Genomic DNA, 25,457 nt, shown 5'->3' with positions numbered 1-25,457 from the left:
GTCTTAATTATGTGGCGTCCATACTTCTGGATACATTTTGTTCGGGTGTTTAGCCAGCACAAATATTGATGGAGAGGGCATTTTTTGAGACCCCATTGTGTCACAATTCTCAATATTTACTCAATCGTACACTGAAACGAACAACAATAAACAGGTCAGAAAATCAATGGTTCGCTGTTGACCAAGTTCAGTTTGTTTAGACCCTAAATACTGAAATGACCACTGAAAACCAAACTTCCACTTTTCATGCATGTGGATTTTTCTCAGACCTTAATTCAAAGGAAAATATAATGAGAGCTTACCAAATAACTGAAACACTGAGCTATAGTTATGTTAGACAAGCAAGCAGGTGGAAATTGAGCAACAGAATGAAATAAACATAGACCCTTACAAATATCATCTACGCCTTGGATATATTGATCAGATACACTCTTCCATTTCAATTGTAGAAAACAAAATGGGACCCTTAAGCAGTAACTCTAATTAATATAAAGTGATACTGTTAGATATATGCATGTATATAAAAAGAATTATATAAAATTTAGAACATTCATAATAAATACACATTAATTTCAATGTAGGAAATGGGCAAATTAAAGTAAACTTTTACATGCAAACATTAATTAAAAAAAAAAGCAAAATAGGACTCCATTTTTGTGTAATTTTGATAACGAAGGTTAAATACTGGAGTTAATTCAGATGTGGTTTATCATATTTGGCTGTAAAATTATGACAGAGGTGATAAATTCACACATATCCAAGTAATAAATCACTGTTATAGTAGCTACAAAGTGTATAATAATAAACAAATATTCACCATAAAAAATATCAAACTGTTGACTCACTGACCTGCATTTACGATTCCTTACAAAATGACCTCACCAGAAAATCAAAACACTATCACCACATTGTGAAAAAAAAAGCAAGGTCCTCCATTTCATCACCAAGAAAAAATCAATTTGAAATCAAAAATTTGATGTCAATGTGTGTCAAACTTGCAGACGTTTAAAAGGAGACAGGTTTTGCAATCAGCAATATAATTATAGCGCAATTTTCCACCTGATATAGCTGATATCAAACTCAAAATTGGCAGGCTGGACAAAACTCACTTTATGAAGTTAAAGGTATATCTACCCTTGACGGCATTTTAATATATCAATGAAGCACAAAAACTGTCAGCAAACACGAGTCAAAATAAGAAACTGCGATAAGAGCTCGATAAAATCTAATCAGTTGTGTTTCAGGTTGACAATTTATTCATTTTTATTAAAGTTTAAAACTTACCCTCAGATTTTTTTATAGCTCCAAAATAGAATAAACAGTTTTGTCACCACAGTATTTTAGCCTTAGAAATTCTATCTTCTGTCTTGCAATTTAAAAATCTTGATCTTCCCTGTTGCAGAGGGAGAAAAATATATTCAACACACTTAAAATCACCGCCAATAATGTTCCGGGACGATTCAATAATTCTCCGCAATACCAGACAATCACTTTTACAATTAATCAACATGTAATCAAATGGTAGTATTTCTACACTGCACTAACTGTTTATACGTGATCCATACCGACAACAATACCTGATAGTAATAGAAATCACAATGTACTTTCTCTGACACTTCAATTGTTAGCAGAATATCATAAGCTCCGCCTTTTCGACACACTCCACTAACTTCCCGCCTTAGGCTGCTCTAAGCTTTTTTCTCTCTCTATCTTGCATTCAGAATCACTCCTGAAAAGTTCAGGCTTTTAAACTTAGATCACCAGGGGGCAGGGACCCATCCATTGACCACCATGGGCTGCAGCTATCTCCCGGATCAAGTCATGTGACCATGCAGGTCAAGCGGTATGAAAGACATTCAAGAATCGTGCAATGAAACCATAGGATGACAGAGAGCAATAATAGGATTCTTTCTTGCCCTGTCAAATTTCCAATCCTCCAATCTAATAGGATTTCTGTTAACAAGACCAATCTACATTGTATGGCACATCAAATGCCCATCGTAATCCTTCTTTTTATTGCAAATTCGGATTTTAATTTGCTTTCTGACATCGAAAAGTTGCTTCTTCAACAAGAAAAACAAGGCTCTCGCTGTCCACTTATACGGTTTCTCCATGATGGAAGTTTGCTACACCGAAATTCCAGATGACCAACTACTTTTGAACATATCAAGAGAGTCAGTACATGTATAGGATACCAAAGAAACAGATTAATGGGTCAATTATTCCATATCACTCAAATATTAAATTAAATAAGTGTATATAGCTTCTTTTTCAACTTGTTTTTAATAAAAAAAACACCAAAAACCCAGAGCTAATTCTATATTTCTCCTGCTAAAATGGCCCAAAAAATTTGAATCTAATATATCTAACAAAATCTTTCTTAGTCTAGGACTCTAAGCCTTCTGATTTTTTCTCTCTCTCCGACACTCTTATGAATTCTACCTGTTAATAAAAAAGTGATTTAAACTTGCAGTCGAGTGTGTAATTGCTGGCATTAAAAAAATGTCAGATTATGTTCTTAAATGTTGCCTCATAAACATCGCAAAATTAAAGCCACAGATCATTTGCTTTCCTCCTTTTCTTACATAAATCAACTAATTTGTTACATTACTATGAAATCAAGACATATTGCACCAGCATACAGTCTCCACAATGCAATTAACTGGTGCAGTCAGAATGAAAATGGCTGGTCTATATAATACGCCACCCATATACATATCATCTTTTAAAACGTGTTTGACCAATGGTTTCTAGCTTTTACATAGTATTTTTAATGGCTGAGATTTTTAGCAAGATATAAAAGATTAGTACACAATTTGTACCTGACATTTGTCACATATTTAAAGGATAAAATTGAAAACTTTCACACTCAAACATTCAATCTAAACAATGGCATTCAAACTGATATATGTTGATGCAATACGGCAACAATGATGTTTGTCTACAGACAACATTAAAAAGTTTTAAATTATGTAACATTGCTGATAAACAATCTTGTTGACTTATTTACAAAGTTAGAATCTATCCACCAATGGACATTTAAAACTTTATGATCCAGAGAAAAACAAAGATGAAAAGAGCTTCCTACTGCTAATAAGTCTGGGATAGAATTATCTCCCCTGGACAAAAGGGAGATAACCATCTACAAGTCTGTACCATTAAATAGAAAAACCAAACTTTTAAGACCAATTACCACAGAAAAAATAGACCAATGTTAAAACAAAAATGATCGATTCCTTTCAAAGGTTTTTCTTTACGCAGTATTTCACAAATGAGACATGAAAAACAGTTTTCCCTTTTCCCTTTTTTTTTGCTCAGACAGTATTGGTTTCTGAGTAAATAGAACTGAGTTGTGAAATAATATGGCAACATATTGAGAACTAGGCTAATAATGTCATCTGAATCGAAAGAGTTTTTAAATTTCTAAATAATGAATGAATGTATAAAAATCATGCACAGGAAGCATTAAGAACACCATATGATAGATGATTTAGCCCACAAGCCAGTGTTGTGTTTCTTTAAAATGAAAAAAAACAAAACCAAAATACATGTCTGCATGCCTTCAACTCCAAGTAAGATATCGGTGGCAAGATTATTTTCATTTTTAAAAAAATATCAATTCATAATTTTTTCACATAGATAATTTAAATCTAATCTTTTTTAAAATGCTGAATAATACACGTAAGGAAAAATTCATAGAGGTGATACTCCCCAAAATTTCCAATACGTCTCAACCCTGTGCACACAATTTCTGTCTTTGAAATGTAGAATCAAGTTAAATGAGCAAATGTTTAAACCGACAATGCAAGGGGGAGTTTTTGTGAAAATATCTGCAAACAAACTAACAATATTTCGCAAAAAATAACTTGTAAAGGACCTCCACAAATGCCTCAATGAAGGTGAAACAGGTTCATTTCATTGTTAGATGTTGACATAGGATCCCTGCACTTCAGTGACCAAATCTCTCCTTTCTTGTTCCCAATGTATGACACATCCTATGATGTAGTTTTAATTTGTACAAATTAATATCAAAGTTTTTTTTAAAATGCTAATAAAAAATGACACCTAATTTCAATTAAGTCAGGTTTTCACTCTCTGTTTTCATTTCAAGGATCGAATATTTCAATTAAGTAAAGAAAGGCATACTATAACAGGAATTAACAAGTTTCAGACCATTAAAAATCAATCTTCAAGTAAATAATTAATGGTTAATTCTTTAAAGATTGTAAATTCACGCTTTTCAATTATGAATTACAATTTCAAATAGAAATTCACATAAATTAGCTCTCTCTCTCTCTCTCTCTCTCTCTCTCTCTCTCTCTCTCTCTCTCTCTCTCTCATATTGTACTACCTCAATAAACAGAATATTAATAGGTCTGAGTCTAGTTATCTCCCAAGGGAGTCACATCTAGAACTGACCATCAGCAGTAATTTGTGAAACAGAGCAAAATCACCTGAGGTAATGGTTATCAGGAACACAGAGAAAACCCTGCAGAAACCAGGATAGCTGATCCCAATATCAATATGCAATCAAGTTAATGTGCATGACACAATGGCTAAGACAGCAAGCTAACCGTAGACAAATAGGCAGAGCAACATTAGTCACACCAGAATGAGTTGCTAAATGGTTCCTGCAACTTCACCTGGACATACAAGTTAAGATGGCTTAGAAGATAGCCATATATGACACTGCAGGATTTACTAGTAACAGTGCAGCCATCCACCTTTATAATTCTTAGGTTTTCATAGACCCTTACACGGTAACTGCGGTACTGGTTTTTTGCAGGGCAAAATGACTCATTTCGGTGAAATATGACGCAATGTCAGTAGTTCCATTTACGTCATTTAATTATCTATTTACTAAAACTTTGGGAAAAAATATCAATTTGCCCTGCAAGAGAGCAGTACCGCAGTTACTGCGAAAGGGTCTATTGGAACAACAATGCACGCCAGTCACTTCTAAAATAACTAAACACAATTTCCAAGAGATGCTCTTTGCAAAACAATAAGGTACATGAACTTATGACAAAGGTTAATAGTGCACAAATCTTTATCATATTGATGTTTGCGATCAATTATTATAGATAAACCATAACAAAGAGTTTTAAGCCAGATGTCACTTCTTATAAACAATCAAACCTAATTTACCTCTGATAGTGTTGTAACATAAAAATAGGTACATTATACAAAAAGTTTATGAACTGGCGAAATACAATTAACCTCATTATAGCTTAAAATTAGTTTAAAATTTAAGTATAAAGTTAATGATGTACCTTGTTTCATACACTAAACTAAATACACTGCATACAATGTATAAAAATTACATTTTTATACCTACCAGCTTTTATATATTTTCCATATCCACAAAACAGAAATTGCTTTTTAAAGTAAATTCCAATAAAATACAATCATATAAAATCTAAAAGAAACTGCCAAAATAAAAATCCCAACTTGTCTCAAAACAAGTCTACAGTCAAATTACCAAAAGTTCCTTGAAAAAGTACTTCCTCTTGTCAAGCTGTGATGGACCATTGTAAAATTGTTCAGACTATAGCTCTCAGGGACTTTGCAACCTCTGGCAAACAGAGAGTTTTATTGGTTACAAATATGTGAAGCTGATTCTGGCCAGATAACACTGTTTTAGCCCGGTGACACTAAGTCAACAGTTAGGATGTACATGTAGGCTATTATTACATGGGAAGAAAAATACAATTTTACAAAAAATGTTATCTTGTTATCAAGATAATAACAAAACTTATAGACACCAGATTTCACTTTACCAATAATAAATAAACTTAGGATTGCAAGACTTACAATCTTCTTACCTTTTATAAAGAATTGACATCAATATTTGATTTGTAATAAAGAAAATTACAAATTCAATTTTATTTTACTTGTACTTATAAAAGACAAGAATGGTGGAGTATTTGTGTTAACAATGGCGGCATGCATAGGTAATACGTCTGTAAACAAACTAATTAAATCATGGAATTGACACAAAATGATTGTTAATGTGTGATCGCTAACAGGAGGGGAAATTAATGGGACACAATTGACATTCTCATGTTCACACAGACCAAGAGTAAAAAACCCAACACCCCGATTCATTAATAATTCTAACAAGGGTATACACCAAGGATTAGAAATTAATGAACACAACAGGTAAGACAAGAAAACCAGTGTTGCTGTCCTGTGGTTCAATTTATCTACCTGACATTGTCCAGTGTCCGACTGATAAAAATCACCACCCTGGGGCTGCATGGTCAGTTTTGAGCCATCAAGGGGCAGGAGATACTCTACATTATACAGTGCCACCACTGCTGCTAATGAGTATGAGAAACCATTGATAATACACTCACCATGTACATTTAACCTGTGACACCTGCAAATTTATTAAGTAGGTATATTTCACAGAGAGGAGAAAATTAATTCAAGAACAGGTTAAGAGATATATATATAGGTATATAAAGGTCTCTCTTGCTTCATCCAAAGGTCAAAGAAATAAAATGGACCACACCTTTGCGCTCTTCCTTCATTTTTCCATATGGAGAAAAACAATTTCATTTGACAACTCATTGCAATGACTTCACTGATTCATCTGTAATTGATAACTAAATATACAATAGGGAAGTTCCCCCTATTTTTGCAAAAATTGAACTATTTTTCTAGCTCTCTGTCTATTTGATTTTAAAATGTTTTGATTCAGAGACAAACAAAATAATCCAAATCACAACAGACACAAGTTCTTTATAAGTTTTTAGAAATCAAATTCACATATAAACTAACTGTTCCTTTACCCCAAAAGCCACTAGAAATTGTGTTTCTAATCACACCATAAATACTTCAAAGCTGTATTGCCCAATACAAATTAAAACTTACAATATGCAAAGTCATAATAGAGAAAAGAAATTAATTAATAATTTTGCCATTTGTGACGGTTATGAATATCGTTATACAAAGATTAATTATGAGTGCTGCCTTGAGCCTGTGGACGGGATTATGCAGCCTGCACGGTGAGGCTGAGCAGCTGGTGCCCCGGGGTAGGGATCTGTGGGCCAGTGTTACCCACACAGATGACAAGATTACACCACTCAGGTCTGCTGTCTAACAACTCATACCTAATTACAGGACAAATCTATCAATCTGATGTCATCATTTATACTTCAATACTGGAACTATCTCCTGAATTTAAACTACAAGAACTACTTTTGTTTTTTATCTTAAAAAATCATGCAACTGTCAGTGCAAATGGCAGCTTGACATGCAATATTGATATGCTGAAAACTCATGGGGCAAAACTGTATTTGTTGATGGAATAAACACTATGTATGGTTACAATTGATACTTAGGTAGATGACATTGTGAATGTATCAGAAAGTCACAGCAATATATTAGTATAAATCAAAATGTCCCATTAACCATCTCACTTTATCAGATGAAAATCTGGATCCAAATATGGCGCCCTGTGGACAAAATTCCATTTACACCACGGCCAGATAGTCAAACAGTTAATACCAATGTCATAGTAACCAGTAAAGCAGGAAATCTCAAATCTAGCTATAACATCAAAGGTTGACTTTTGACCACAGGGTAATGCACACTTACTACAGGTACAAAACGTATTTCACTTTCCCTCCAAATATAACTATTAATATCGAACAGCCATTAGTAGGTATTCATAACAGAATTTTCTTCACACAGTTTAGACTGAAACTACATATTTCAGATCAAAGGGGACTCAATATCAGCTAGTGATCATATATTGATATACTAATAGTAAATGTTTTATTCTACACAAAGTAGTATCAGATCAATCTATTCATTTAATCCTCTTTTTAAACCATTAAAATTCTCATCAAAGGTATATTGACAGCCAGTCTCATTAGAAACAAGACTGACATTAACTTTGCTCTCAAGATAAAAAACCAAATGTTGTAGCTTGTTGAACATCTGATGTTGTTTCCTGCTGTTTGATTGCATCTTATGATGTGTGGCCAATACAAGTTCCTAATATAGACAACTCATATGCTATAATACCTGTCAACTCCTACTTATGAATAGTTCAGTTGCTTCCTTTAGGAGCTTGTTCACAACCACCTGCATTATTTCTCCTTAAACAGCCTTTCAAGCACACAGTTCTGAGATCAGAAAGTTTTAATTTGCAATTCCTCAGCAGGAGTTTCCGAGGCCTGTCAAAGACTCCCGGAACAGTCTGAGGACTTAAGCACCAGGACCAACCTCCAGAAGTGTTTGGGATTTTGCTTAGAGGAAATAATATGCACAGTTGGAAAAAACAGAGCTGTGCAGATAGCTGGTGACCCTATATGGATGACACTGGGACTATGTATAGCGGCATCAGCTGCTTAAATATAAGTCTACGGACCAACAATGGGGAGATGAGCCTCAGCTGTCGCAGGCTTAAAGCTGACATATTGCATTTATCAGACTCTGACCAGCGAGCACACAGAAATGACCCCATACATGGCAAGTCAGTAGCTGGCACAGAAGAGAATACTGGGTGACTAATAAATTATTAATTTCCAGTATACAGCTTAATGCATGAAAAAAGCCGATTTTGATAACAATGTAACTTTTTGTGCTCCTTTGGACAGCTCCTTACAAATTGTGGGATTGCCAGTGAAGGTGTTTAATAGGTAAATTGATCTTCTTTCATTCCTCACCTGAAGCCCGATTGACCCTGGTCAGTTAGCTGGGGAGGCAGGTAATGGCTATTATCCCTCAGATTGATGTCCTGGTTTATGTATTAACATCTCACCCCAGAACAATGGTTTGTTGTTGGGACACAGGACATAGTAACCACATCAGGACAATGTCTCTGTCATCAAATGCATGTTACTTCACAGTTATACATGTTAAATCAAAGGACCAAAAAATATCGGTCATTGAAAATAAATCATCTTCTTTTTTTTTTGCCTCAGATAATTAATTTTCACTGTTATCAATTTTCATCTTGAGTTAATTTATGTCCAAACAACCATGAACACTCTCACACATTAAATTTTTACCATAAACTGTAGTCTGCATAAATTTATAACTTAATGATGCCAAAAAAAATATTCATACAGAACACACAGAAAAACGGTCGAACATTCAAATAAAAATAACCTGGCCATAAAAAGGCAAAAAATCGTTGCAGAGAAGAAAGTATAAGGAGAGGTAAATGTGCCATGTTACGCCCAAACTGCCGGTTTTATGTTGGAAAATAAATGTAAACTTCAGTAGGTTAGCCATTTTCATTTGTCACGAACACCTTTAAATGAATAGATCAAAGAAGCGGTTCATCATTTTCTCCATTATTAGCCGTGATAGATGGATATCTTATCAAAAATCCTCACACAACACTCGGGCTAATTTTAGGCCGCTCAAAAAAAGGGGAGAACCTCATCTCTTGTAAACTAGAATTTACATTAAAATGAAAGTAATTGAAAGGAAAAGCCCCATGAAAAGGCAGAAAGTGAATTTAATAAACAGAGTACTGAAATTTGCATACAAAATAATAAACCCGATAAATTTGATGGAATATCATATCATTCAAATCTGAAGATCCTTGATGGACCCGATCAAGCCTATGCCTGGGTGCATCTCAATACCAACTTTTCGCTTTTGCTGTTTTTCGGTAAACCCTTCTTTTGGAGAAATATCAGAGACCATGACCAAGTACAACGTGTTTAAACGCCCGTGACAGACTCAATTTCAATTTTTTTTTTTTAAACTTGGTTGGTCTATTCACAAGGTTTCATAAAATTAAAAAAGAAAAGGAAGGATGAGAAGAACCATAAGTGACAAAGCAAAAGAGACACTGATCAATTGATAGAACAAGCCCTGTAAAGGCCGTCCCTGTGTAACAAGTGTTTGCACAAGCCAATCAAGCTCTTACTCGCATTTAACAGCAAAGTGAAATTGTTCATATGCAACATACACCAGCCTTCAATACCAAACTTCAAAGATGTTCCTTTTTTCACATTTCAAAATCAATAATTGTTATTATGGGGAGAAAAATGAAGAAATGCCTTGTAAAATCTAATTGACCTTGATAAATTATTGATTTTGAATTGGTTTTCCCAAATTGAAATTAGAAGACATCAAATCGCGCACAGAAATTGCATCTGACACCATATTTATCATGACTGGATGAGAGAGAGGGTCACAGAGTTTTCTCAGTCATTAGGACCACCTAGGAATGATAATTACTCAATTTCACCACCATAACTACATCCCCACTGCATTACACAATAAATGCATGTGTCTCAGGAAAAAGACAAACAGGAAAGTTGTCAATGACAACACTTTACAATGTGGAACAGATCAGCTCCTGTAGACAGCATTGCCAACATCAATCAGTAGGAACAAGCACCTGCCATCAGACTGCACATAAATTCTAATGGTTGTCATACAGAAGTGTCATCCTCAAGGACTAGGTGGATGCCTTTATCAATGCACAGAACAATCTCTTCTATGTAAAGTCTCTAATTGGCAAAATTTGATTCATATCCATTTGTTTAATAATCACTTAGCTTTGCATTGTACTTAGTGTCACTAGATGCATGCATGTACAACAAGATAATAACACAATTCCATCTTACTACACAGGGTAGTTTCATTTGATTTTTTCCTGGTTCAGTCAGTATCTGACCTTAAAATGCCAGGAATTCTAATGGTTTTATATTCTTTAAATACCATACTTAATTAAGTTAAAGATCTGCATGCTTGCAAGAAAAATAAATAATATGAAACTCTATAAAAACACCTTCATCATCCATTTACCAGAGTGAACCTTGACTAACTTTCTCCACTGTAGACTGCCTATGAAGACCAATTAGTGTATCTGATTACCTGATAATGGTAAATATTTAGTGTGACAAAAGATATGTGTAAAATTGTTTGACCTCCCCCCACTGTTCACAAAGCTAGGGCTGGGACTATTGGTAACCCTATCGTAACACCCTGATTCAGGGTGTCGGTGGAGGGCACTGTAAAATATCGCTGGCCCATCTCCCTCATGACGGATGGGTTACAGAGTGGCGTGTATCCCATGGAACACCACTGTCATGTCGTGACTATTTGGCCGAATCATACGGCAATTCTTAATTCTTACCTGAAACCTATCCGTGGAGAAACCACAATGACACATGCAGGATACCATATACCTACACCTTGCTCCTATACGCTATAATTAAATGAAAGATTGGAGATTCTGAACAATAAAAATTAGAATATGAAATGGAGAGACCTGAATATGATGCGGCTGATGAGAATAGCTAAGATTCCCCGTAAATGACATTTCCCCTTATCCCCCGCCATAAAACTGTCAGCCCTATTGCTTAATAAGAAAGAAGAAGAGTGCAAGAGCAGTCCAAAAACGTACTATAAATAGAAAAAAGAGCCAAGGATTTTTCATTGGCTTCAAAACGCTTGTTTAAGGAGTAAATTACCTGTATTTATTCTATGTACATAATTAGTGAAAGAATCCTATTAGATGTTATGGAAAGAACAGTGCAGACAATTTTTTTAAAGAAAAATTCAAGCTAGGTATATTTTTTCATCAGTCCAGAATATCAGAATTGTGTGCTCTTCCAAAAATTGTGATTTGATTATTCTAATACATGTATGTAGAACATTCTTGACATAAAAGAGATGCAGAAAATTCATTAAATGTATCGATACTGTGGATTGAACTCCAATCCATCACCATGATTGATACCAATGTTTTGGAGCCTGTTCATGTCTGAATTTTTTCAAAAAAAGCTAGTGATAAGGATCTTCTAAATACTGAATAAATTTATGGAAATCATAAAATACACAAATTGTTCATCTGGAACTTATAATAAAAAATTTATCACACCTGAAATCTTGTTTTGCTCCATTAAAATGAGAATAAACGCACAAAAAGGGGACTTTGGGAAAATAATTATTGATGCCGAAAAAAATCATTAACATAGATAACTGTATAATGATGGCGCATAATACATCAAAGAACAATTAACAGTAAATATATAGTCATTTATAAGATAATATTTTTCTTTATAGATTTTTTTTATCATAATGAGACTGCGCTACCAAATAGGTGCACCTGATAATTTTCAAAGAGTAAACCATCTTTTTTCCTTTCATCAAATTCAGCTGATACCCTGACTTAACTATGAAATCTAATAATTAAATTAATTTTCTTTTTCGTAATTTAAACATCCTCTAACATATAAAGAGCATCACTCGATCAAATTCAAACCAAACACATTGTCATAAATATGAATTTCATAGATGAATCAAATTGCATTTCATAAATATTTCTTTTGTTTTCCTATAAAGGCAATCAATCAAAGGGAAATCGAAGACACAGAACTCCAAAGCCACCAGGAAGGTGTGTTTTACTGCCATGCAAATGAGAGGGATGATTCATAAGACATTCTCTGTTTTTGTAGATTCGGTTTCCAACTGACACTTCTAAATGTATTTTTCCTTGACAGTGATTTAAATCAAGTACTTTTGGCTTTAGTTTTGTTTCTCAATTCATGCAAATTTGGAAGAATAAAATTAACTACCCTTTTTGTTTTATCATGAAATACCATCTTGACAAAATAAAATTACTTCAGGTACAATAAACGGTACATATATGTCAAACTTTTCTTGCAGAAGATAAGTTTTCAATGAGGGATAAAGAGATACCTTTGGTGAACTTGATGTGCATAAAAGTTTTGAATTCTATACACTTTAGTAGTCTTTACTCTTTAAATAATTTCTGTGTTGAACTGCAATCCTTTTTCCTCTAGCCTCCAAATTTCAGTCAAAAGTCATTCAACCTTCCATTCATCTTCAGGAAAAAATTTCATTGCAGTTTTTCTAATAGCATATGAATGCATATTGACAATCAACAAAACACACACAACCATAATTTCTCCAAATCAGATCTTCCCACAACATTAAAATCCCCCCATACATGGAAATAAAACAGAAATAAAACCAGACCCAGAGGTTCCAAGTCCACAGTTCAAGCCACCAGGAATAGTGGGAACAAATTTGTGCATTGAAATTTTGTAGCACCAGATCAATGCTAGCAGATACATCACCATAAAACTGTCAATACTACAGAAATGAGCCGAATTTGAGTAGAATTGGTGCTTTTACAGCAATGATAATAAATACCATGATTTGTAGAACTTTGAGTTATGAATTTCTTCCCTTAAGAGTGCCAAATCATTGATTTCTTTTTCTTCCAAGTTAAACATTTTTTTTTAGAATACTTTACATGTGATTATATCAATATATAATGTACCTTAACTGATATAAAAACAAACAGTTCAAAAGCAAAATAAAATAGTCCAGATTTCAATGGTTATATGTGAATATACCAGACCTCAATTTGAATACTTCTGATAACTAACAGACTAGAGCAAATCTCTCTGCATAGAAAATCCGCAACACTGCAAAGTTTATGACCATAATTTTTCAAATGATCAAAAGTTAATTGAGGTTTTTATTCATTTAATCTTTTTGAGAGATCACTAAATTAAACTTTTACACACAGAGAAGTGTCGACTTAATCATGTGGTTGGTCAACCATTGGAAAAGTGTGGCGACAAAATATCCCGATGATATTTATCACAGAAGATGATTGCACCATTATACCAACAATTTGTCTGTGAAATTTGGTGACATTTTTCTCAATGGAATTTTTACATTTCACCTTTGCACCAAGAACAAATATCTCAATTCAATCCCATCAAATTTTTTTTCTAAATTTACGTTTTTAAAAGTCAAAATGACACATTCTAACTGTGTTAAAAAGCGGAGATAGGATGGGTGACCAATACCCCATTAGGTTTTAAGACGGTATCACAGAAGTCGCACACTGTCCCCCTTTTATCAGACTGACTCGATCTCTTTCGGCCACCAAGCTGTTCCCAATGATTCATATAAAACAAAATCACATGTGTGATTTTTCATGTTTCCTTCAGGTTCACATTTCTTTGTGCAAAATTTGAAAACTTTTCAAACAAAAAATACCCCCACCCCCTCTTTGCACACCTCCTAATGGAAATGGAATTATTTTCTTTGATGTTTACATTTTTATATGGGTAATCCTTTTACAAATGTTCATTTAAAAAGAAAACACTTTCAGTTTAGCTACTAATGAGCAAATATCAACCTGACCTTCTTTCATGTTTACATTTGAAAATAACACCAGTAGTATTTGAATTAAAAATTACGCAGTTAAGTGGGTAAACCGTGACTTTATATTTGTTGTATGAGAGAGGTAAATAACATTGGTCAAATCTACTTATTCTATTTGTGCTACTGGTTACTCAGTTTTGAAAATTTTTTAGAAACAAATATTGAAATAGCTTCTTTTTCATACTTTTAAAGTTTAGATTAAGTCTTAAATTGACCGGTCAACAAGAGAGCAAACCATAGCCTATTAGTTTTATTTCAGAATGTTAAAATCTTGCAAATTTATGGAAAAGCAGTTTGTTTGAACTAATAGTTCACAGCTTTTGATTGGAGCAAAATAGCCGGGGAATCCTCAAACCTACGATCAAGCCTACTGACCTTCACAAATTAAAATCAACCAAAACAAACTTCATAATATACTGGTCACTCAAGTTTTAAATCATCAGAAACAGAGAGAAAAAGCTTACCCTGAATAATCCACCAAGCTGAACTCCATATTGGGGCGCTATTGATGGCAATAAAGTAAAGCCGGGGACCAATGGAGCTTGGTTTTATCAGGGGTGCCTCTATCTCGCTCTCTCATCACATTTCCAGTGTGTATATGACAAGCCACCACACTTCAATTGATACATTAATTCTTAACAAATAATGCTTTTAGGGATCAATATTAAATTTATTTTATTGGATATTATATTAGCTGGTTTTATAAAATTATTAAGAATTTTTAAAAGGGGAGATAACAGTCTCAAAACACAAGCATCATTTAATTCTTACTGGTCAAATCACATTAAAGGAAAATTAAATGCTAAAATTGGTTATAAGATTTTCTGCAAAGCCACAATTTTCCCTTCTGAATATCAATTACAGAGATAAAAGTAACACAAATTCATTTCTACAAAGTACCTCTTAGATGGCAAAAAAGCAAAAGCAACATTTTACCTACTTGCAGATCAAATTTAGTTATTAATTACAATCAATAATAATTTGATAGTTTCCTTGGGAATGAGAGCAATGTTCTTGTTATACACTCATTTCAAAGATATTTTTCCTGTGTGCATCATTGATTGATGAAAAAAAATGTGCTAATTATGAAAATAAATGCAGACTTGATGGTTTCTGTCTGAAAGCTGATCTTCGGAAGAACAGGAAGAAGTAACAGATCCATGAGACATAGTTCGGGTCGCCATTATCAAAGTCACGTAGATTAAATGCTTTGGTGTTTAATATCTATTTAATGATGTCGATTCGTCAATGTTATCCTCGCCTCATCCCTTGCAAGGTTGTACTTGCGAGAAATGAATTTTTTCCCCTGCAACTTTGACATTTTCCATTTTTCAATCATTTGAATCCTGTACCAATAATCTGAATTATTCATGGAGGACTTTGTTTAATGGGGGTGGCAAAACGATATTTTGTTTAGGGCAGTGCGGTTTGTTATGGACATGTAAGTATGGCGATATGTAATCCTAGAACAGAATGAAAATCAGGGTAGGACTAAAACACAATGGCCGACAAAAAACTCCTGGGGATTTTCAACAACACCAACACGTTCAGTTTTGTTTCTGTGGCTAGGTACTATATCACATCTAGCTAAAATTACACCACAATGACTTTGACAAAATTATTCCAGAGTATGTCATATCTTAATAGGCTTACATGAAGACAAAACTTTACGTGCTTATGATTTACAGCAAGCTGACAAACTAGAGGTTGACGATAGGACAAAGTTCTAACAGAAGACACACACACATTTGTACCACATGGTTTATAATGGCCAAATGGGTGTTGTATGTTTTATTTTTAATGACGTTTTGCTTTTTATAATAAGGCTTTTTATTTTCCAGCTGTTCATAAAAAAGCAACTATCCATTATATGTAGTCTAGAAGGTTTACTGTTAGAATCAAAATCTTTCTTGTGTGTTAGAATGTACATCAAGCTAATTTTGTGGCCATAAATTGCTTTTTAAGGTAGTACAAAACAGATACGCAGAATAAAATATAACAGTATGATTGTCATGACCCTGTTATTAAAATATATCAAAATAAAGAAAATTTAACCATTGGTTTTAGATTAAATAAGGTTTAAGTATGTTTGACGGAGGTATAAATTGATAAAATCCTAGATGACATCATCATATTTGACCTTTGACCTGTTGATTTGACCCTGAAATTTGTTTGACATAATGCTTAAACACTGGTGGTGGTTGTTTCCAAATTTCAGGTCTTTGCTTTGAAAAGAACACAAGTTACAGATTTTTTAATGATATAAGGCTTAATTGCACAAAAATAATATGAACACCATCCAAATGTATGTTTCAAAATAATCGAAATACGTTGTATCCTAAATTTATTTGGCCTTGAGTAATTGATGGGTATGATTTATATTTTTTTCTTAAGATAATGGACTGAAATTAATTTTTATATCATATTAAGTCATAATTTTGCGTATTTCAGAAAATATTTCAAATAAATAATTTCAGGGGTGTTTCATACTACCTTAATACCGGTAGTTATTTGTAAATTCAAGCAGCACAAAACCCTTATTAGGAAATACAAAAGTATAGATGCAGGTTGAATGAAGTTTGGAAATCTAAAACAACAGATTCCATATTAAATTTAACTTATAAAATAAAGTTCAATATAAACACTAATCCATCTTTAATTACCATATTTTTCCTTCCTATAGTCTATGAATAATTTTGATATCAGGAAAGCTACATCCTGTCCGAGGTAAACAGCGAAACTGAATGAAAAATTGCATCATCAATAGGACTCCCCCATTTACAATTCCTCATATACTGTATGACCTTTTTTTTTTTATACATTTACATAAGGAGACCCTATCAAAATGATTTAATTTCTTATTGCAGCAAAAAAGAAGAGAGAAATGAAACTGATCATTATCTATATGTATGCATGATCTGGAGGTAAGACCACATCAGTTAGGTCTCCTTATAATTTATGTTGTTGTTTGTAATTTGATGCATATTTAAAGCAGTCAACAAGTAGATAACAAAAATATCTGAATTAATTCTACATAAATATTATCTATCCTTTATCTGTAGATGAGATAGCAAAATATTACAAGCAGAAAATGAAATTAAAAAATCAATTTCTCACACTATTAAAGACCCAGAGTCTTTATCATAGAACATTTTTTCCATATGGTGTAGATGTTTTCAAACAACTTGAAATTTGATGATTCTGGTGTTGTAAGGCATAATCCTCTATGATCTTATCTCCAAAGGAACTTAGATTAACAGACAAATTCAATTATGAAAATATATCTCCTACTGTCAAGATTACATCAAAGACTTTTAGAGGACACATATTTGAATCAAGCTGGATACAGCAGTGCTAATAAATCATTTCCTTATGAAGTTCATTTAAATATCAAATTTCACGAACTATAGAATTTGAAATAAAAAATTGCATATGGAAAAAAATTTATACATACAATCAAAACCAAACTTCCTATAATTGAAATAAATTGAAATAATTTTCAAGGCTTACATCCAAGTAATTGGGGAAAAAAGCAACCCAAATATTAACAAATGAACAAATTGAACGCATTAAATGTCAAAATTAATCAATAGGAATAAGTGGCATTAAATCGTAAACATATCCCCTGTATCTTCATAGAGGTAACTTCTATGAAAAGTTTGTCAAAACCAAATTGAGCATAAAAATAGCCTTCTGCACCCCGAATCACGGGTCTGTCTGACTAACCTAGCAGAAGATATTAGATCTTTATCATCTGCTCCTATTCAACATACGATTTGTCAATTTCATTAAATGACAGTGCCACCCAAATTAAAAATTTTTAAATTCAAGCTTAATTTGAAGGTAGAAGTAGCATTTGGAACTAAGCAGAGGAAGCAAGGGCTTATTTCACTGTCATATATGGCCATGAACAATAATAGGGTCACACTCTTCTTGGCGGCCGCATGTAATATTAACTGGCCATAAAACTCACATAAATACCAGATACTGCCCTTTTGCCCACAGAGTCGAACAGGTGGTCAAGTTTAAGGTAAAAATGATCTTGGAAAGATTACTACAGGAAACTATAGAATTTCTAAAACATCAATGGTGACCATTTTATTGCCTTGAGAGAAAAGACCAAGAAGTCTTAGAATTGTTCAGAATCCCTCATCTTTACTCCTATGATTAAGTCATTACAGTCTAGAGTTTCATTTTAAGGTTATTGTTATTATAGTAATAATCTCATTGTACATGTCACTCTTGCTGAATATGAAGAACTATTTGATAATGAGTTAAAATCATAATCATGCATTGACTCATAAAATATAACTGACCCCAAAACACTACCTGAACATTGAAATGCAAAATACAAAACTGTCATCTTGTACAATTAGAAGAGACCACAACCACGTACGTATTACTTGGACTTGAAAATTATCAATGAAACTAAATTTTGATAACTTTTTGTTGAAGGGGAGCAGTGTGCTTTTAAATGAAAAGGTGCAATATCATTAAACAGCAAAACAGCATGGAGAGAGAGAGAGAGAGAGAGAGAGAGTATCTCATCCTGTCATTGCATGATCTTATTGATTCTTTCAATGTCTCAAAAAGGGAAGAAGATGAAGAATAAGCAACAAAGATGTGATGTTTTAATCCTCAACTAACATGCTGCTGTGTTCTTAATTTGCCAAGAGCTCCTGCAGGAATCTTATTAACGGCATTGCATCATCATTACATAGCAGGAAGTTTTGTCAGGTTAATCTTGAATGATTGGTTTCAGAATGAAAATTCAGACACCTGGGGACAACAGCAACCGTGGGGAAAAAACGTGTTTTTTTGTTTTTAAAAGATCCTGATAAGTTTCGTCCATGAATCAATAGCAACAAATTCCAAAGAAATGTGATAAAAAAAATGAAGACCCCCCATCCTTCCCCTTTTCTCATTTAATCATGCATCTGATTCTTGCAAAGATATTGGAGAAAATAAAATGGTTGGTTATCATTAAGGTTCAAGTAAAATTTGAGGTTTGGATTTAGTTTCTACTGGTATTTCGATTGTTTCTATAATGATCTAAGTCTAAGTCGTAAGCAGTTAACAATGATTTCCAAAATTTTGGATCATTTCTTCAAATTCTTTTAGAGGCATCAAACAAAAATACATACCAGTGAGATGAGAAAGAAATGGCTGCTTCTGCAATATCCACAGTTTCTCTTGTGTGGTTGCTACCAAATTCACATGGTTGGGCCAAACATGGTCCACTTCTTTTGCACCTGAAATTAAGACAGCAATGCAGATCAAACCATCCAATTAACTTTCTAAATCACAATTTTGGTCAGCTTAATAGCAGGGTATGGACAAACGAGAATCGGCATTTCAAACTTACCAACAAATTGCCAGTGTATCAAATTCTAAAGCACAATGCAAGACACTAAATACTTAATAGCTGTAAGGTGAAAGTCTGCCTGCTTTCAATGCTATGGAAGAATTTTTTTTTTAGGATATAATACAGATGCAAGATTTAGTATTCAGTTTCAATTTCATTTGGTTTAATGAAGGGTTTTTTGAACATAGAAAACATCTGCAATGTGATACATTTTGACAAATCATTGTTTATTATTCAAATGCTCACCCAAATGCAAGCCAAGGTTTTTGCCAATTAAAACTTTTATCATGAAATGGGCACCCAAAGTGTAATAGATTTGTTATGGTAATTGCACAAACTGAGTAGATATTCCTTATTAAATATCTGTCAATTCTTTTTCCCACCTTGAGAAAAGGAAACAAATTTCAACAAAGAAAAATACTTTATCACTGTATCTAATTTAATCGCAGATACATAAAGAAATGTTGAAATCTCTCTAAATGAACTGAAATTCAATTAGTTATAAGAACTTCTCTATGCTTGAACCTTCATATGGGCACAAAAAATTACAACAATGCATCTGTTCTCCAACTTCCTGCAGACAAGAGGCCTTTCTTCAGAGAACAACTTCCTAAGCCCAGCACCTGCCTTCTACAAAACATGATTTAGATTCAGTCATTCTTATCGCAAAAACTTCAATAACAACAGCTTATTTCTTGCACACTTCATTAGCAATCAAATTTGCTTGAGCTTTAACGAATGTTACAGACATCGATTTCCGATTCATCACTTATCCAGTCTGACCACTGACTGTTTGTTTCAGATGAAGGAGCTAATCTTTTGATTGTTTGTGACAAATCTTCAATAAATTTTCCTTATTAGAATCCAAATCAAAAGACTGACTTTGTGCCTCACTTCAAGCACTTGCATTAGATTGTAACATTAATACAAAGAAAATAGTAATCAAAATATAAAATGTTTGCCCACTTGCAAAATTGGTTGCTGTCAAAAAAAGAAATTGACAAATGGTGATACTTGGTTTGTTTCTTTATTCTCTACCCAACAAGATTTCCATCTACTGTAGGAAAAAAAAATGACCTACAAAATATGAAACAAAAAACATTTTATGAAAAAGAAGACATCAATATTCTATCTTTAGAATTTTCAAAGACAGAACACTGGTACATACATATACAATCATTTCAAGATCAAAGAAAAAGTACGTCAAAAGACAGACACTTTATAAAAAATTCTTTGATAATGTGTTTCAATGTCTTTAAAGACCATTGGTAGTTTGTTTTACAAGAACATATTACATTATCATCCTTTTGATTCCTCCGAAGACTTTAAATGTGTTCTGTAACATGATGACGGTATCTGTGTATGCTATCTGGGGTGGGCCAGGGGTGACAATGTGCTGGGGCTCTGGGTTTATCGCCCACGGCATGCAACACTGACATTAAGGTATTCGATGTATAACGACCGCATTTTGTACCTAATAAATGAATGGTCCGATATTCTTTATCATGATATCATTTTGAAGGTGTTTTCAAAATAAAATAGTCCACCGAAGGAATTTTCAAAATGTTGATTATGGTCCTACTAATTACACCTTGAATTTTGCATTGAAGTCTATGGGCAACATATGTTTTATCAAGATATTGTAAAAAGTAAATTATGATTAGTAAAACTCTTTTGGTTAATACTTGCATAAACTGTCTCTTTATCAAAATATGAAATAAAATTAATCATTTACCGCAGATATTTTGACGAAATTAAAATTTTCTTTTTTTATCAAGGGGAGATAACTCTTTAAAAATTCTTCGGGTGCAAAATGACCAGCTCCTTATATGTTGTCTGTCATGTGAATATCGTTTATTTTACTCTCATAGTTATCTAGCAATACTTATTTAACTAGTTTAAAATGATTCAAAATTGTTCAATATCCCTTCGTTATATATTGAATACCTTAACTGCAAACAAAACCTGTACCCAGAAACGTATCAACCTATTTCAATATTTCCACCAAACTCTCACGCTACACTGCAGGGATGTTATTTGCTATCTCTGTATTATTCTACCATATGGCAAGCAAAGATTATATTATAACATCCAAAATTTTAGAAAATTTTAAAGATTCATTTAATTCCACATTAAAAATTTCCACCAGGCGAAATTAATTTTTGTGCTCTTGCAAACACTTTTCCAATTCTTGCAGGATAAATTTTGAACACTGGCTTAAAGGGACTCGGACACAATTTGACTTAAAATTCAAATTCTATTTTTCCATTTTCAATGTTTATATTGATCAATATAGAAGTTTATAATGTCAAAATTGGAAACTCAAATATCAAGTTATAAGCAAGATACAGAGTTTATTATTCTTTGTTTTGTAAACAAAGCCTGAATATTGTCAATTTTTACATATTCGTTGTATTTGTGTAAATTTCAATCAAATGTTACTTTATTTTGCTGATAATAGTATTTAAGAAGATATTGAATTAGTTTAAATTGTTTTTTACATGTCATTTTGTCTAAGAAATTGTAATTCTTTACATTACATTATTTGTAAACAACCATAAGACTCGAGCTTTCTTTACATTACTATCAATTCTTACCTCTGTACCTCGCTTGTAACTTGATTTTAACATTAAAATATTTTGGTCAATCATTTAAAATGCATCAATAAACCATTTTATAAATAAAAAATAAAAATAAAATTTTTGATCTCAAATCGTGTCCAAGTCCCTTTAATTAATTTCTGCATTCATTTTTTTTCAAATATGTGTACATGTACTGCATTTTTAACATGAATTATGAAACGTACATTAATTTACAATGTTCAGTGATAAAGATATTTTTTTTTTCAAATATTAAATTGGAGAAAGAAGAGGAAAGCATGCATTGGTGTACATGTATCATAAAGTGCAGTATCCCAGACTGCTGGTACCTTAAACTAAAAAAAAATACAGTAATTGGAGACTTTATTGTTAATTTTCTGAATTTACATGAAAAATTCATCATAAACAATCATTTATGGTACATGGACTTAGAAGACAGTCCTGCCTTCAGACTTTGATTTTTCTCTTAAATGAAAAGTACAACTTTAAATGTGATTAATGAAGCCTCAAGATTTTTAATGAAGTCTGTATCTTTCCGACTGTCAGCTCACTTTTTAAATGTCAAGAAAAGGTGCTCATTGAGGTAAAATGACTACTGCTCTGAAGGCCAGGGTCCTAATTCTTGTTACAAATTGAGAGAATTTGTCTTTGTAAATCTAAAATTGACTTTGACATATCAATTAGCCTTCCATTTGGTCTGTGAACTTGGAAAAAGAGTCATTTAATGTAATTGAAATTTCGAACAAAAACTTGTCAGTACACAACTGTTCAATACAGATCTGGACAAAGCCAAGCGGTAGCCAGCCAGTCCAGAAGTAGCCCCACCAAACAGAAGGGGCTCGGTAGACCGGTGATTAAGTCCGAACCTTTCGAAAAAAAAAGATAAAAATCTTTGTGTCATTAAGAGGGCCACCTTGAAATCAAAAGGAAAAAAAACCTGCCACACATGCATGTCAAGTTTCTTAGCCGGGGTTTAAGACATGCCGAGAATTACTCTCAAAGACAGGTAATACGAGGGTTTATTAAATGATAAGAATCTAATATCATTGAACGACTTTCATAAATAGGACATGGGCTTTACATAATTCTCAAAGGACTTGATTTTGACACTGATATACCTCAGAAATATCTCTCAATTCTAATTCAATATCCTATTCACCCACTGTTTTTTTAAATTAACAGGTAAACATCAAGTCAATAAATTTGTTCTTAAATCCCTTGTTACATCAATATTTCACTTCAAAATTCTAATGTAAGTACGTAAGCAAACTAAATACATCCGAGAACAAATACCAGCTGGCTGGATGAGCATGTTCGAGGTAGTTTATGATAAATCTGAAACAAATATGATCTAAATTTTCTAAAGAAAGACGTCTACTGGCTATATCTTGAAGACTGGAAAACTGATTTATGAAAAACGCAAGACAGAAAAACATAGAGATCGGTTTTAACACACTACTGTCAATCTCGTATCCAGACCCCTGGGGTTTTAAGCACCTCGTGGCATGAGTGCACGTCCTCATCTTTGACTCTAGTAATGAAAATCACAGCCTTTCCTGAATGGAGGGCTATAATCGAGGTCCCAATGTGAACTGACCCAGGCAAAAGGGGGGCGGATACCTCCCAGCAGGGGTAGGGGTATTTAAGGCTTCACCAAAAGTACCCTATCTTTAAGATTAGAAACCTGATCAAAGGGGGCCACAATGGGGTGTTTCTTAAAGATTTTGTTCATTAACGTAACTGCTTGTTCCCAACTATGAACATTGAACACTTTAACTATTCAGGTGATATGCATTTCAAATCAGCTAATCTCCATGCCTTTGTCATGTTGACTCTTATATATGTCTTGCTCTTTTTGATGTTTCCATGTTTCATCTTTGAAAGTCACCTTTTCTAATTTTTTTTTATCAAACACCCTGAACCTTGCTAGATGACAATGAATGGGTAATGAAGTAATTCCATCTTCATGTTCACGCCCTCTGCGACAGCTCTCTGAGACCATAATCGATGAGTCCTCCGTCCAATAGAATGTTTCCTAAAATTTAAATTTGAGAGAAAAAATCAACTGTGTTCAAGATAATGAAAAGCATTTAATATCACTCTTTTAATTTTCCATCAATCTTTGCCAAAATTTCAATCCAGATGCTCATTTATTTGGTAGATTAACCAGTACATCAATTTTAATTTAAAAAAAAAAGTATTTCTGATTTTTTTTTCATGAAAATTAATTCTTCAAGGAAATTCATACAACAATTAAAATATATTTCAATATGGGAACTTGTGCATGAATATTATTTTGTTTTATTTTGTACATTATGAGGAATCAAAAGGTGAAGTTATGAATATATTCAGTAGATCACTATCAACTTCCATGAAAAATAGTTCCGGGGGCGTGTAGACCTCATTATAAGGCTGTTTCCGAGCTTTTGTTTCTTTATCTAACGCACAGATGTGCCTGGCCGCCACATCCTATAGAAAGTTCATTATTCTAAATAAGCTGGACATGTGCCCAGATTTTAAAAGCCATATCAAATTCATATAGATTTTATACTTTTTTATAATGTGGGATATGTATTTTTTATGTGTTTTGTATGTTTTTTGGTGGACATTAATGACATACACCTGAGATTGTGATTGGTCCTAAGGCTGGTACAAGACTGGGTGTACTCAACTGACATTTCGTTTGTTGGGATTTTATTGTTTTATTCGAGCGACCGTAGATAATATTACAGTCATGCACTGTCATTTTATATCTGAAATCAGAAGTGATTTCAAGCCTAATTTGCTATTAAATTCACTAGTGCTTAACACTCCTTATGAAAAATTTCTAACAAACTGTAAACTTAGAAAGGTAACATCAAGTAAATGCACGTTTTTTCAATTTTGACTTACGGCGTTATTCTTAGATCATCACTTTCAGTATCTACCAGTATTTCCAATACCCAAGGCAAATTTGAATACTGATGAGATGTCCAAAGAAACAAACAGATTTTGACTATAGCAATATAACCCTTTGTAAGTTCATTCTAAAACTGACAAATCTGTCAAATTAAAACAGATATGAAATTCCTAAAACTTAGTAATAAAAGTTATCAATAACCAAATCAAATCTTGTGTCACTTTTTCTTTTCATCTTTATTCATTCATTTGCTTTTAAACATTCAAAGCACTTAGGAATAGAAATATCTTATTAAATCATATCCCCAAAGGTATGCTAATGAAGAGAGCCAAACTTCTGCTAACAAGCTCAAAATCTCTCCTCCGTCAAAATGTCATGTTCATCCTGAGTCGTGGACATGTTT

At 33.1% G+C, this 25,457-nt stretch overlaps 1 protein-coding gene across 2 annotated transcripts in view; it reads right to left on the bottom strand.

The window, feature by feature from the left end:
• The window catches only part of LOC105338450 (protocadherin-1), a 40,506-nt gene extending 21,049 nt beyond the window's left edge, over positions 1-19,457 (bottom strand). Inside the window, exon 1 of one of the 2 annotated variants that reach the window (XM_066075088.1) lies at positions 19,335-19,457. The gene's annotated coding sequence lies outside the window, so the exon portion shown is untranslated. Of the gene's footprint in view, positions 1-1,284; positions 1,572-19,334 lie in introns of those variants that run through there. The other variant, XM_066075087.1, reaches the window with a different exon arrangement.
• Positions 19,458-25,457: the final 6,000 nt, after the last annotated feature.

Source organism: Magallana gigas, chromosome 2 (genome assembly GCF_963853765.1).
Source record: "Magallana gigas chromosome 2, xbMagGiga1.1, whole genome shotgun sequence".
NCBI classification, from domain to species: Eukaryota; Metazoa; Mollusca; class Bivalvia; order Ostreida; family Ostreidae; genus Magallana; species Magallana gigas.
The sequence above is the reverse complement of the archived record's forward strand: the minus strand, read 5'-3'. Positions and strand labels throughout refer to the sequence as shown.